Source organism: Triturus cristatus, chromosome 11, assembly GCF_964204655.1.
Source record: "Triturus cristatus chromosome 11, aTriCri1.1, whole genome shotgun sequence".
Classification (NCBI taxonomy): Eukaryota; Metazoa; Chordata; class Amphibia; order Caudata; family Salamandridae; genus Triturus; species Triturus cristatus.
Window position 1 is genome coordinate 953,103,200 of NC_140594.1, and position 14,474 is coordinate 953,117,673.

A 14,474-nucleotide genomic window follows, 5' to 3' on the forward strand; every position below is an offset into this window, starting at 1 on the left:
TGATCCCAGTGGGAAGTTATATGTCTAAGATGTTATACATTAACTTCCATGCTTTCCTATGGGCCAGATAGCCTTTCAATAGTGAAAAACGAATTTGGCAGTGTTTCACTATCATCACATACCATACGCATCAGGGCATGTCCTACCTTTCACATACACTGCACCCTGCCCACAGGGGTACATTGGGCTTACCTTAGGGGTGACTAACATGTAATACAAGGGAAGGGTAGGGCCTGGAAAGTAGGTGCACTTGCCAAGTCGACATGGCAGTTACAAACTTGGCGCAGACCCTGCAGTGGCAGGTCTGCGTTACCTTTGAAGGGCTGCTTGTGTGGGTGGCACAACCAGTGCTGGAAACCCACAAGCAGCATTTGATTTACCGGCCCTGGGCACACACAGTGCACTGTACTAGGGACTGACTGGTAAATCAAATGACCAATCATGGAATCACCAATCCATAACAACAATTTACACCAGGAGCACTTGCACTTTAACACTGAAGAGCAGTAAGAAAGTGCACAGAGACAATAAACCAGCAAAAGCAGAGTCAAAACCAGGAGGTCAGAAAGCAAAAAGACAGGGGAAACACATCAAAAGATGCCAAGTCTAACAGTGACATTTTCCTGTATTGGTAAGTCATGCTACAAGCACATTGTGGAGTTTCTTATCACAGATTGTGTTCCAAGCCTCAGCCACAAAGTGTGCATGTGCTCAGGAAAGTTTCTGCTGAAGGAACATAAGTGACATGTCACTGCCCAGTAATCTTCTTTTAGTCACTGGGGCTAGCATTACCAGTGGTTCCCCTTCATTTAGGACACAATATCCCTAGCATCTGCAGATCCCTTCTGTATCTTGGGTTAAGGACCTGCACTTTGTGGTCATTTCATGGTGCTAGTAGTGATCTGTGAGTGCTTGCAGGGGCAAGACTTTGCAGGAAAGTAAAGTCATTCTTCAAATCCACTCCTCCCAAGACTGTCATGTGTTCAATTCAATTGAGAAAAGTGGCTGGTGTTTCTTCCACATATATCCCCTCTCATAATAATCACATCCACAATGTAAAGCTCATCCTCTCCAAGTGTTGCTTGGTACTGCTCAGTATGTCCTAAATAACTACTCCCTGAAAATAAGGTCCACACAGTCTGAGCTACGAGCCCCAATTAAACAAAGCTCAAAGTTACTTGTATGCTTCTGTGCCTGAAATCTGTGGCCTTTAGCCACTACTCACCAGATGCACATTTTAAAAAATGTTACTGTTGTCCCAGAAAAGAGTTGCTCTATGGACACTATGTCTTGAACCTTGCTAGTCAGCAAGACATTGGGCCACACTAACACCTCTTCTGAAATAATACCTGCTTTACACACTTTGAAAGAAATTGAAGAAAGATTGTAGTAAATGTTAGCCTCTTCCTAAGACTGCATTAGTCACTTCTCTCATCACAGCTTCATAAATATTGAGTTACTGCTCTGATTAAGGCTACAAAGCTAAGCTGTGCCAAAGCATGCTGACTGCCGCTCCAGGAAATCTCTTTGGTCCATCGTCACCTCTTTATGCCAATCCCACATAACAGGCTAGAGGCAATGTCTAAGTTTGGGCTGGGAACATGGTTACTCATCATTGGTGGGGTCTCCTGTATCTGAAGAAACTCATAGAGACAGCGGAATCAGATAGGTATCTATGACTCTAATAGAAGGACTCCATAAGTACATGAAGCAGTGCTTGGGATGGTGTAAGCATGACCCCCTCATTGATATCCCCTTAAGTCAGGAGCACTATACTCAAGCTGAATTAGTAGCTGTTCTTCTAAATAAACTGAGAGCTGTATGGCCATAGACAAAGTAAGGTGTTGGATCCACATGGCCAGAGTAACCTTCATCTCCATTTGGTGTCCGTCATTTGCTCAGTGCTATCTGCGGTAATGGACACTGCTGAAGGTCCAATGAGCAAGGAATCAATCTTAGAGCCTCCAAAATCCTAGATTCACTGAGGGTTGAATGACTACTCACACAGCGTGTAATTTATCTTTAATAGCCAATCAATGTAATATACCTCCCCTGTCACCATTTCATATGAGGAACCAAATGGAAACCTGTATAACATAGCATAATCAACTGCAGTCAGATGGAATTCATCTTAACATACAGATGCAATCCTTTGTAATTGGTTTACTACTCCAGGACACTGTACATGTCCATTTGCCTTTGGAGGACCTAGCTTGTGTCTTTTAAAACATGTTTTTTTGTTTCAGCATCTATATTTAATTTGTGTTCTTTTAAGGTTGGGCTTCTAATTTTACTAAATCTATATGTATTTATACATACCTAAAGGGGATTTCAGCCAGTTCTCTTCATCCATTTCTCTGTTTTTGTGTCATTCTCATTTTACTTCCACCTATAAATAGTATACTAATAGTATACTAGTGTTCTAAATATGGGTACTATGGAAACACTAAGAGTGTGAGGAATGGGAAATAAAAAGGCTGTACTATAACACTTACAAAGAGAGTGGTGTAGAAACACTGCTTATCGTGTAATGTTTGCCTTCTTACAAAGTAAGATGTACATGCAAACCATAAATAGTCCAATGATAAAAGTATGTACGGGCTTTCATGTGGAATGGTGGATCTACCACAAAGTTTCTTAGGGGCCATGCTGAATGCCACATCTGATTCACAAATCTGACTAAAAGCATTACAAAAGTGGGCTTCTTGACAAGAGTCTAACAAGGGGTTATTAAAGACTGACATTCAGAAGTGCTATAAAAAAAATAAAGTAAGGTTATGATTCACTAACTACATCAGTATCACTGAGAAGAGAGTAGGAGGTTTTGAGATTATTGGTTCCTCTGTACTGAAAGTTATATACAATTCCTCTACTGCTGGCTTGAGATTTTCACTCAGAAATGATTCTAAGTGACACAGAGAAAAAAATCACAGGTATGTCTGTAAGGGTGTTCATTTAAAAAAAGTATATGTATATAGTAAATTATGAGTGTATAGAAGGTGAAAGAAATTGAGTAGGTTTTATTCAACAATAACAGTGAAAATATTAGGGAGGGTAGATGATGATGATAAGGAAAGGCATAATGGGTAACAAAGGAGGTGTAGATATATCTAAACAGACAATAGAGGTATTTTATGAAGGTACTGTTAAAGAATGTGCTTGGAAAAATATGTGGGCGATTGATTATAGTAGATAATTTGATGGCATATAATTTATACCCAGTCAGAGACAAGCAAGCACTGATACACTCAGTTACAGTCTTAAAAAAAGTACTTATGGACCTAAAACAGATATAGCCAGACTATAACTGACATACTGAGAAAGACACTAATTAAAGAATTCATACACCCATTTACTCAACTATAGATGCATTTTCATAGTCATACTTACTCCCATGCAGGCACGGTCAGATTCACTGAGACACATATACTGCTGTTTATGTATCCTGAAATCACTTTTTTACAGACAGATGTACACTGTTGTATACTGAGTTATACACCTAGCCACCCACCCACCCATTCAGGCACTGATTTAACTACTTATAAAACCATAGAGCCAATCACACATTCAGTCAGAGAGTGCCACAAGCACTTACACATTCAGTCACCCATCGCCATAGCACTTTTGCATCTAGCACAAACAGAGCCACTTCCACACACAGTTACATACCTGAACACTCACTAACACAGCCAGTAAGCAATCCATACAGCAACTTACATACACAATTACAGTCCCATAGAGTTACTAAGAGAGTCAGTCACCCATCCACACAAGTACCCCTTTAAACAAGCCTGCTACTACTGAGCCTGTGTGTGCAGTTTTACTGCCATCTTCTCTAGCCAAGCTTTAATCTCCCCTTTTACTACATATAAGTCACCCCTAAGGTTAGCCGTAGGTAGCCCATAAAGCAGGATGCTATGTGCTTAATAGGTAAGACATGTGCTTTTAAGTTTAACTGAGTTACATGTGCACTTACACACACATATGCAGTCTCCCCCTCATACTGCAACTTATATACTTATTGAAAAAAACATAGAGCCACTCACACACCCAGTCAGGCAGTGACAGATACTTACAAATTTCACTCACACACCCGCTCAGCACTTATGCATCCAACAGTTACAGAGAGGTTGCACACACAGTTATGTGCCCCAGCACTCATTAACACAGCCAGTAAGCAATCCAAACAGCCAATTACAAACCCATACACACACCCATAGAGATACTAACAGAGCCAGTCATTTGCTGACATAGTTACCTACATTTCCAAAGACACATCCACAGAGGGACTGATAGACTCATTCAGATATATACTGAAGAACGGACACTACCAAGTCACCCATCCAGACATGTGACCCTATAAACATGTCTCCGGTCTGCTTCTATGGAGCCTGTGTGTGCAGTTTTACTGCCAGGCCGGCTTGCAATTTAAAACTCCTTGCCAAACCTTAAACTCCTCTTTTTCTACATATAAATCACCCCAAAGGTAGGCCATAGGTAGACAATAGGGCAGGGTGCTATGTGCTTAAAATGTAAGACATATACTTTGAAGTTTCTTTGAGTTGCACAATCACTTACAAAACCATATGTCCAGTTATATATCAAGTCGCTTACCCATACAGTGACTCACATACCTATGTAGAAAACATAGAGCCACTCACACACCTAGTCAGACAGTGACAGAGACATCTAAACATTCACTCACACACCCACACAGTACCTATGTGTCCAGTAGTAACTGAGCCAGTTGCACACACAGTTTCATACCCCATCACCTACTAACTCAGCCAGCAAGTCACTCATCCACACTAACACTGGGCATAGTACTACGCTATGCCCGCGTAGCGTGCTCAGTTTGCGCTACTACGCACTACGCAAATTGCACGTAGCACAGTGCAAAAATGCGTAGTGTAGCAGCATTTTTTGCTTACTCGCGGTCCTCAATGTCACGTTGGCGACCGCGAGCGAGCAAAATCAACATCCCGGTGATACTATTTCCTCGTTCGCGATCAGCAACATCAAGTTGCCGATCGCGAGCGTGGAAAATAAACCCCCCGGCGAGATTCTCAATGCGGGGAGGTCAGGTTTCTCATTGCGAGCGGTCGCGTATTCTCGCGATCGCTTGTGATGAGAAACTACCAGTCCGCGTTGAGAAAGCTGCCACTCGAGTACAAATCTACTCAAGCGGCAGAAAAAACCTCTTACAATGTGCAAGATGCCGTTTGCAATAATTGCACAGTGCGGACAAGCATCCGGCACTGTGCAATCAGTGCAAACAGCATTTCCCTACCGCACTACGCAGTTTGCGTAGCTATGCGTAGCGTGCGTAGTGCAAAGTACACTTCGCGTAGCTCCGCGTAGCGCTACTACGCAAACTACGCCCAGGGTTAATCCACACACTAACTCATAAATGCACTTATAAATCCAAAGTGGCAGACTTACACTGCCTTTTACACACTGATATGACTACTTATGTAGCTAATTAATTGCTTTAAGTATGTAATTAAATAGCATGTAATGCAAAAGTAAATGTGTCGTTTATTTGCGTTTCATACATCTACTTCTATTAAAATAGGAACATTAAAAATGCAAAAAAAGACAGAAACAAGAAAGAAACAGTACTATCTGCTTACAATTAACAGTGAAAAGGGGCATAATGTGGAGAATGCAGTAAAAGAGAAAATAGCTCTTGTAACAACGAAGTTCCTAAAAATAGTATTCAGAAAAATGGAAAATGTAGAAAAACATGCTAGAGAAGCAATGTTTGGGGGGTGTGGCCAAGCGGTTCGACATGGCGGATGTGCTGTAACATTTCTCTCTGTAACCCACCATTAATCCTTCACTAATCCTGCCATCCGGCAGCCATTACACTACGCCGAGCTTCGGGAGGATGTGGTGCAGCTGGGGGACATCGGTGCTGTCGGTTCTGGGTGCGCTCCCACCGTGGCGTGGACACCCTTACCTGTGGGCTTGTTCCCCGGAGCCGGCCTACGTGTATCCTATGCCCGGACGACGGGCCTCCTGTCACGAGCTGTGGACTGCTGCGGTCTGTGAGTGCTTCTAGGCTTGCCCTGAGGCGGCCCCAATTCCAGACGTGGTTGCTTGTGGGCTGGAGATCCTGCCGTGCTCTGTCCGTGTGTCGAGCGGGCCCAGGCTCATTGGAGACGACCTGCTCTGGGACTGCAAGTGCTGTCAGTTGAGCCTCTTACATCACCACTGCCCGGCCGGGCCCGGGGTGTGCCTGCGCGGTGCTCGGACAGGGCGGCAAATCAGCTGCCCCACTGCTGCTGTGGACCTTGGTGTGCGAGGCCCTCCCGCCTTTAATCTTCCTGTCTGCGGCAGGGCCCTGTGCACGCTGCCTGCTGCCTTCTGGCTCACCTGCCTTGCCCTGTGTGAACTGCCTGTGGCTCTCCTGACGGCGGTGAGTGACTACTGCAGACCTCCGGGGGCTGTCCTGACCGTGCCATCTGCGAGCCCCTACCGCAGTGGTGGCTCATTGTGGGGCATGTGTGCTGTCTGGGGCCTGCACTTCTCTGGTGGGGCCTTGGTGGGTGCCCTGCGCCCCACGCCTCCTCTGCTGCTGTTCCTTCATACAGGGTGGCCGAGGTGCCTCTCAGTTGGTGTGCTTCCCCGGGGACTCCAGGCCTAAGTATGCAGTGGCCCACTTAAGGCTGGAAGACACCACCGCCCTGCCTTTTGTGGTGCACCCCACGGACTTCCTGGCCTAGCTGAATGGGGCTCACTCCAGCACGGGGCCTGCGGTGCGACAGGGGGCTGGGGACACCCTCTAGGGGGATGGGGAGCCACCACCTATGGAAGGGGCCAGGCTAGGTCCTGGTGCAGTTTGTGGGTGCTGGGGCCCCCCTGGTCGCTGCTCCTCACTGCCCTGAAATATTCTTCTGCGCTCTGATTTAAGGTCTGGAGACCTACTGGTGTGCCGCCTGTTCTGGGCCAGTATCCCTAACTCTCTCCCCTCAGCCTGCTCCACGATGGCCAGGGATAAGCCTACCGGAGCCACGTCCAAGTAGCCAACCATCGACAAATACACGGGGGCTGCTGCCCAGCAACCGGGTCCTGAGACAGCTGCAGTGCCTATCCCTGGCAATGCCGCACTCCTGGCAGCCATTACACAGTTGAAGAATGCCTTGTAGGATAAAATTGGTGTGGTGGGGTCCGAAGTCATGCTCCTTCGCCGGGACCTTCGCAACGCAGTTCAATGAATTACTGAGGCAGAAACATGAATCTCCGCGACGGAGGATACAGAGACCACCCTTCAAAAGAACGTATCTAACTTGGAATCATTGACGCGCGGCCTGGCGACTAAAGTGGAAGACGTGGAAGGCCAGCCCGGTGAAACAAACTCCGCCTTATGGGCTTTCCGGAGGGTTGGGAGACTAATGATGCTGCGGCCTTCCTAAATAAATGGCTCATGGAGTGGCTTTCGGTGAACACCCTCTCTCCGTGCTTCATCATCGAGAGGGCGCATCATCTATTGCAGCAGAAAACGCCCCCAGGGGCACGTCCCCATCTGCTGATCACCCGCTTTCTCAACTACAGAGACAGGGATGTGATTATCCAACAGGCTCTGCTCAAAGGAGTCCTTACATACGCCTCCCAGCCCATCATGATCTTCCCTGATTACACTAAACTGGTTCAACAGTGGCGGCAGTCATTCTCCAAAGCCAGGTCCGCCTATGCGGCCTGAAAATAGAGTACTCCTTGCTATTTCCGGCCCACCTTCGTGTCTCTTACAACTCACAAACTTACTTCTTTGACTCACCTGACGAAGTCTTCAACTGGACAGATTAATCCATCCCACGCTAAGCCATCGCTCCTCCTGGTGCGGACTCGGACGCCTCATCGGTGGGTTCCGGCCGGGACCTGTCCAACCTTGGCGTGAAGCACCATTGCAGATCGCGTTCGAGGCGGAAATCGCAACCTCGTAATAGTTCTCGCAGACGCGCAACAGAGGATCGCCAGTCCTGGTCGCCCACATGAGAAGAAACTTTCTCGATTTGTACCTGTGTCATATTTCCCTTGATGGCAACTCAAATGTGGGCCACTTAGACTCCTGTACATTGGGGTGCAATTGTGGACACTCTCATGTACGTATTGTTGGGATCCATTGGCTGGCGGCTGACCTTGCCCCCCGTTGGGGGTGGGAGGTTGGCTGTGCCGCGACAGATGCTTCATCGTTATTGAGGTATTGGAGGGGTGTTGGGGGGTTTCTTTGGGGGTAATTATGTTGTCTTGTTTATTTCACAGTGCTATGCATACTTCTTGGCTCCGCTCGCATTTTACCCACTTGCTGGTCTGGTCGCATGACATACCCCTGACATGACGGATGTCCAAGCTAGGTGCTTGAACATTGTCAGCTGGAATGTTTGCCGCTTATTAGATAAGATTAAGAGAGGGGCGCCAGGCTAAGCGATACGTGGCCAACATCTTAATGCTGCAAGAGACACACCTACCATGTTACAAGACGTCCTACCTAGCGCGTTTTGGATTTGCTCAGACCTACCACTCTGGATTCACTAGGGGCTCACGGAGTGTGGCGATAATAATCCACCGCAGTTTGCCATTTGTTCATGACCGGTCCTGGTTTGATTCTCAGGGCAGGTACTTGGCGGTATCCGGCACGCTATATGGTGAAATCTCACTCTGGTCGGTGTGCATACACCCCCTCCTCTATCGCCGACTTTGGTGGAACGGATTGCTTCCCTTTCGACTGAGCTTCCACAGGGTCTGCTGTTGGCTGGGGGAGACAGGAACAACGTTATGAATCCCTCCATAGACAGATGGCACAGCGCAGGGCAGCAGACCCTAAACTCCACGTGCTGACACAGGGACTGGGATGGATAGACACCTGGCGATGTATGCACTCTACGGACGAACCATGCATATACTTTTCAACCGCACACAACTTCTTTTCATGCCTTTATTATATATTGATTTCGGCCCACTATGCCCATAGGCTCCAGACTTCGGAGATTCTGCCCAGAGGCTTGTCCGATCATTCTCCACCTACACTGGTGGTGTGTTTTGGCCCAAATCGCTCCCCGCCCCGCTGGCGCCCCTCGACGTGGCTGCTCCAGGATGATCCCTATCACCAACAAATGTTTACAGCCCTTACTGATTATTTTGCATACAATATTGGCCCGGTGGACTCCCCGGGGACCCTTTGGTAGGCCATGAAACTGATGCTGCAGGGTGTGGATATGGCCTTCTGCACCGTGCGGCATAGACAACGGCACGAGAAGCTGTTCCAATCAGAGGCATGGATTCTGGAATTGGAACGTAGGGGCCGGGAAGCCAATCACGCGTTGGCTCAGCGCCAACTCCCCGTTGCCCAACAACTCTACACTAGTGACCTCCTGGACGAAGCCAAGCTGTACTGGCTTGCTACTCGCAGCCGCATATGCCAGTGGGGCAACAAGTCTAGCACCCTATTGCATCGTCTGTGCCAACAGACGCTTCGACCGGTGACCCTCCCCACAATCTAGGGACCATTGGGTGAAGTGCTCACAGACCCTGCTTACATTGCGACCAGCTTTGCCGAATACTACACGAATCTTTACACCCCACAGGAGACCCTCTCGGTGGCCACTGTTGACCGTTTCTTGGCTGACTTGCCCCCGCAGTCCCTGCCGGACTTGTTGCACGATGACCTAGATGCCCCACTCACGGTAGAGGAGGTCCAAAGTGCCCTTCCAGGTATGCGGTTGGGCAAAGCGCCGGGTCCCAATGGTTTCCCCTGTTAATTTTATAAGAAATACTCATCCCAGCTTTCAGTAAACTATTTGGCTGCTCTTCAAGCTGCCACGGAGGATGGCAGTTTGCCGGCAGACTGGTGTCACGCTGTTATAGTAGTCTTCCCTAAGCCAGGCAGGCCCCCAGAGCTGCATGTGTCATATAGACCCATTTCGCTACTGTTAATATTGAGGCCAAACTCCTGTCCAAAATTATTGCCAATCACATATTCCCACATATCACTACCCTGGTCCATTCTGACCAGGATGGCTTTATGCCCGACTGCGCCACCCATCACAACGTTCTTAGCATGCATAATGCGATTGCCACCGTTGATCGACTGCAGGAACTTGCTGCGCTCCTTCTCGCAGACATGGACAAGGTATTCGACTCCCTCAGTTGGAAATAACTATTTGCACTCCTGGAACACCTGAATATTGGCCCTAACCTTCTTAGATATATCCGACTCCTGTACACCGACATTACATCTCCATACGAATCGCAGATGCAAATTCATGGCCGTTCCATATCGGAAGAGGCACTCGGCAGGGGTGCCCTCTCTCTCCATACTTGTTCGCACTCGCTATGGAACCACTTGCAGCATGGGTGTGCATCGACGTTTTGAATGGTCGCGTACGGTGTCTGACCACATAGCGCTTTATGCCGAGGACGTGCTGTTCTTTTTCACACGTCTGAACAGATCTGGTCCGCACCTTCTTCGATAATGGAAATCTTTGGCCAAAGCTCTGGTCTATACATGAATGCCTCTAAGTCCTACTTGTGGCCTCTATGTGGTGGCGATCAACTCGAAACCTGGGTGCAACAGGTCACAGTATCCCCAGACACCTTTAAATATCTCGGAGTGTTCTTGTCCTTGTCCCAATCTGGCTACTGGACTAAAAACCTGGGCCCCCTGCTACCCCGGATTAAACAGCAGGTGAGCTCCTGGTAGGAATTGCCACTGATATTGCTTGGTAGGTCGACCATCTTCCAAATGGTTTCACTGCCCTATTTACTGTATCAACTCCTCATTAATTTTCTTTGGGGGGGGCGCTGCGCGGGTCACGCTAAGAACATGCTATCAATCCACATACTTTGGGAGCCTTGCGACCCCAGATATTCAGTCATATCACGCAGCATCTTCTTATCCTTAACGATTGGTGGTATGGGGATCGCAGTGACTCCGCCTATGCGCTTGAACGTTGGCTGATGGGTTCTAAATCGCTACACATGATTCTACATGCCAACACGACTCTCAAGTCGCTGCCACCTGCGACCTGGACCGTCTTTGTGACTTGGCGGCTGACCCTTCGTAGGCTTGGGTGGTGGGGCAAACTTACAAAGGAGACCCCACTTTGGCGCAATGGCCTTTTACCGCAATTACTTGACTCTTATCCCAATTTTATAAGTATCTCCAATTTCGCCACGCGTTATCTCCTTACCTTGCGCAACAAGACACTATCCCCAATTTTAATCCCATTGAAGCCAAGGTATTTATGGGTGCTTTGCGCACACACAAAATTACGCTGTTATACTGCACCCACGTTACGAATAGCCACACCACACTGCACAAGACTAGAGAGGCCTGGCAGGAGGACCTGGGTCCGCTTGATGAAGATGACTGGGTGGAGGCTCTCAAATCCCCGCAGGGTGTGGCCATCGCGGCACGCATTCGCTTTACAATTTAAATACCTCCAGAGTCTACTTTACACGTTACCGACTCTGGCGGGCAGGCATGATTGACTCCTTGTGCCTGCGCTGTGGGCAAGCGGAAGGTACTTTCCTTCACACTATATGGGACTGCACCACCCTATTGTGGTTCTGGCATGGGGTATTGACTTGTCTCTCTGAGGTTTTGGGGTGGGATGTTCCCCGCTGTCCGCGCCTAACCATGCTTCATATTACCGATGGAATCGGAGGCAACAGGTACAAACGGCATCTGTTGTTTCTGCGACTCACTTTAGCGAAGTGCGATATTGCAAGGGTTTGGAAGGCGGCTCTCCCACCCTCTATCGGGTGAGGAAGAGAGACCTTGATTTCTCCATGGGGCTTCAACTTCCGATTTTCAAAGAACGGGGATGTCCTCAGAAACATCCCAAAATATGGAAGCGTTGGGCAGACTATCAAGGTATATATCTTGAACCTCTCCCTCCAACACCCTGCGCAGAAGACTTGCCGTAATGATCAGCAACTGGGTATGCGCATTTTGATTCTTTGCTCATACATTGATACGTCAAGATCAGAGTCACTACCACAAATTACATGGATCTACACTGTGATACTGTTGTTCATGGTTTATTCTTCACCGAACTTACTGTAAAATATTGACATCTTTATCAATGCCATTTTAACCCCTTCCCTGCTCATGACGGAACCGTTCCGTCATGAGCCACGGTTGCCGTGTGCTCATGACGGAACGGTTCCGTCATGACAATCCTGTCGGCGGCCGCTCCGCCTGCGCGGCGCTGTTTCCCCGCCTGTGCGGGGCGACAACGCAAATGGGCGGAGTCATGACGGAACCGTTCCGTCATGAGCACAGCTCAACTGTGGCTCATGACGGAGCGGCTCCGTCATGAGCACAGGCCCACCGCGCTGCCCCCCTGCCCCCCCCAGCGCTGCAGCGGAATGTCCGCAGCAGCGAAGGGGTTAATGCATGTGAGGTTGTGCCCTGGTCCTTCTTAGGCTCATATTGCCTGTCAACAATAACATTTGTTGTGGGGAAAAAAAGAAAAGCAATGTTTAAAATCAGCTCAGAAGGGAGAAGGAGTATGCAAAATTCAAAGTGAGAAATCTTCTAAGAGAAAAACTAGTTCAACAAGAATACAGAAACAATTTAAAGAAATAAGAATGAGAATGTTTAGTAGTAGGGTAATAAAGAATTTGGCATGAAACATGAAGCAGTATAAGAGAAGAAGGGAAGCACTGAAACAAAAACAGCATGTTGAGAGTATAGCTGATAAAGCATTTTTTGTGTATCAGAAACAATTTATTTTGATACTGAAGAGAATTGGAACACTGGACAAAATAGTGTTTCGAAGAGAAAAAGCCAGAAAATAAACATATTAATAAAAGTAAAATTTGTAAAATCTTCAGAGGAGAATGGAAGCATACGTCTAGTACTGAGCCTTACTTTAATGACGAAAGCTACTTGCAAGACAACATATTAGTGCATGCAGTTGAAAACAACTGGCAGATGCTATGAGGTAAAAGATGGTACTCACATTGCAAAAGAAGAGACTGTTCCTAGAAATGTAGAGGAGGAGATAGCTGAAGAGGTACAAGGAAGGTGTAGACATTCCACTATGTATAAATGGGAGTGTAATATTATTTGTGGTGTCCAGGAATCAAAAAAATATAAGAAGACATTTTCTACATAATTTTCCAGGTAAAAGTGTGAAGCAGAAAATTACAATATTGCATGGTTTAGATCCATGTAAAGGAAGGAAATATACTAATTTGCAAGAATATTCACCGGCGTGTCTTTCCAAGAAAGTGTGCCCAAGCACTTTTTTATCAGTTCCAAAAATGCAAAATTTAGTTAGAAGACTTTACTTTGTAAAAAGTCCAGTATTGTGTTCAAGGAAAATGAGCTTAGCTTTTTTGTATCATACAGTATCAGAGGTTGAAAAAGTTTGTGATTTCATACAATTCTGTTTCTTTGGTCCTGAAGTGGAGGCTGGGTAAAATGAGAGGTTGGTATGCCCAGATGTAGAGGAAGAGTACACAACTGTTAGCACTTATAACTTTTCATGAGAAAAAGTAAAGTTTAATGCAGTTTCTACAGAGAAACCAACCTATGTTTATGTATGTATGTACAAAATGCAAACACTAAGAGGCCTATTACGAAGTGAGTCATAATCGGAAGCTTTCCAACTTACTTCATAGGTTCAAAAACCGACTATTATGATAAAGGCTATCTGATTTGAAACCGGACGGCCAGACCGACTGGCTTCTAATGGGCTCAAGGAGGCCATCGGCCTGTCTGAGGCCACTCATAATCCCCTATGTATGGCGTTTTCACCTTGGGGATTATGATGTTGGTTTCTGACAGGCTTTTCATGTCGGGCTTTCCGACATGAAAAGCCTGTCGGAAAGTGACCCTCTTGTCTCTGCAGATCCGGTTGAAGGCCTGGGGGGCACCTATGGGGCCCTCTGTTAATCCCTGCACCACGTGGCAGGCAACATGATGTGCCTACCATGTGGTGCAGAGATATATACGGGCTCCCATTTCTCTATGGGAGCTTATGCTATGGCCTGGTTACAGCCAAAGCTCAAGCTCCGGGAGTATGTGACCCACCATGTGTGGTTGCGTTGTAATGGCAGTGTAGGGACCGCCGACCAGAGGTTGGTCGGTCCTCAGACAGCAGTGATGTCGGCGGATGTGAGTCCACCCGACATTATAATCAGGCCCTAAATGTTGATGTGCTCTCAAAAAGTGAGCAGAAACACAAAGAAAAGTGGCTAGAAACTGGTGTGTATTTATTTGAGGGGGAACAGTTCTATTTGTCAACATGGCATCTCATGTGTAAGTATTGCTTTGACAAATTAGAGGACAAAGAAATGCCTGTAAGAGCAATACACAAAAAGTTAGTGTTGGTCCAAATTCTATAGGAACTTCTACATCTAAATATTTATGAAACAATATTGATACAATCTATACATCCATTCAAGCAATAGTTCGTATGGAACCAAAGACAGGGAAATTATCACCGACTTAGCTACAG